The 2113-nt window shown below is 39.9% G+C and overlaps 1 pseudogene; it reads right to left on the reverse strand.

The window, feature by feature from the left end:
- Positions 1-7: 7 nt before the first annotated feature.
- Positions 8-1279, reverse strand: LOC103584543 (annotated as a pseudogene).
- Between the last annotated feature and the right edge of the window lie 834 nt (positions 1280-2113).

The raw sequence follows: 2113 nt of genomic DNA on the forward strand, positions 1-2113 counted from the left end.
TGTCTTTAAGATAATCCTTAACATCATTAACAAAGTCAGTGAAGAGCTTCTGATCATGTATAAAGACACCATTTAGGAAAAACTTATTGAATTGATCAATTTAGTTTCCTTAACTCTTCCTGTAGTGAAGATAAGTCTTTTTCTTTCTTCTCTAGAGATATTCTTAAGTACTGATTTTCTGTAGCAAGGGTTGTTTTCTGAGTTTCAAAGGACATCTTCTCTGCTTGAGTAAGGGTCCAACATCTTGCAAGGTTTTCTTTCAATGACTTATAATCCACGAAAGACTCTTGTTCTTGCTGACATTGGGAAAGATAATCCTTCATATCACTCAATTCATCTTCACATATCTTTCTGACTACCTGTTGACACTTTTTTTTTCCTTTTTGTCTTTTTTACTGACCAGCAACGGGATCGCAACCCTTGGTGTCGCGCCCACACCGCGCTCAGCCAGTGAGCGGGAACCGGTCTCCACATGGGATCCGAACCCTCGGTGGGAGCGCCGCCGCGCTCCCAAGCGGCACACTCTCCAGTGCGCCACCGGGCCGGCCCGACACTTCTGAATCTGAATTGTACCATAGAAATGTCCAAATGCCATGCTGATTGCAGTCACCAAAGCAAGTACTATACACTTATTGAGACCACTACTGAATTGGCATTTACTCAGCTCCTTAGATGATTCAGTTTCTTATTCAGCAAGTAGCCATTCTTCACATTCTGAAATAGAAACAGCCTTCTTCCTAGCGCGGCGTCATCTAAAGGCAGGACGGGGCTGATTACTGGTTTCATCACTACTTGATGCATTGTCACTAGGCTGAAATGAAAATACAGTTTCTGGCTGACAGAATGCATACAGGCTGCTAGAGGAAGAGCCCATGTTAAAGTCTTCTGAACTCTGCACTTCTTTAACAATGATGTCTTCTTGATTTCTAATTTCTTCTAACTTAGGTGGCTCAAAGGTAACGATATCAGAATCATCACTGGCAGTTCCAAAACAGACATTGTCTTCAGGTGATTTTTCTTCCTCTGCCTCAAGTGTTGACTTGGTTTCTTCCAAAGATGGATAAGTAGTTTCTCCCACTAACACTGTGCCATTTTGTCCACTTTGTCCCTGCTCTATCTGCAATACTTGTCATTCCTCTTGCTCTGAAGATGAACATTCTTGTGTGAGTGCACAGCTGTCACTGGCTGTAACAGAATTCACCATCTCTACATCAGACCCCTCATGACTGATGACAGTCCAACCACAAGATGAATCATTGTCACTGGAATTTTCAGACATTTTTCAGGTCTGAAGGGGCAGCGCCACCTCTGCCCACCCAACTGCACTGGCTGTAATGGTGGTGGCGGTTGCAGCCCCGGCATCAGTGATGCTTTCATAAAAACTTAAGTGACTATTTGTTAAAATAAATTTTAAACCAGTATGAAATATAATTTTCTAGGAAAAACTGATTTTGGAACATATAGAAAGCCTAAACAGATCATTTCCAAAGAAAAAAATCAAGAAAGTTATAAAAGAACCCTTCCACCCCCTCCAAAAAAATCCCACCCAACCAGACAGTTTCCCAGGGAAAGTCTACCAGTTTTTAACAGCCTCTCCCAGCACAGGAAAAGAAGGAAAACTTACAACTCCTCTTTAATTAGAGAAATATGACACTGACACCAAAACCTGATAAAGACTGCATATATAACACCAAAGTCAAGGGTTTGGATCACCATACCAGCCAGCCACCAGAAAAAAAAAAGACTGCACACAAAAAGAAGTCTAGGCACCACTGTAACTTGGAAATATCAATGCAAAAATCCTAAATAAAATAATAGCAAATAGAATTCACAACACACTAAATAAAGAATAATCCCTGATTACCAAGTGGGGTTCGTTGCAAAAATGAAAAGGTGAGTTAATATAAGAAAATCTATTTATGCAATCCATCATATTAATAGATTTAAGGAGAAAACCCTTACGATTATGTCTCCAGAAAAGGCATTTCCCAAATTCAACACTTGTTCTTGATTTTTAAAAAAATGCTCAATAAAAGAGGAATTAATGAATTCTTAACAGGGCAACATATGTAGCATTATACTCATATAAATACCAACCCAACAGTCAGTATCA

The sequence above is a fragment of the Galeopterus variegatus genome, unplaced genomic scaffold (assembly GCF_000696425.1).
Source record: "Galeopterus variegatus unplaced genomic scaffold, G_variegatus-3.0.2 Scaffold63592, whole genome shotgun sequence".
Lineage (NCBI taxonomy): Eukaryota > Metazoa > Chordata > Mammalia > Dermoptera > Cynocephalidae > Galeopterus > Galeopterus variegatus.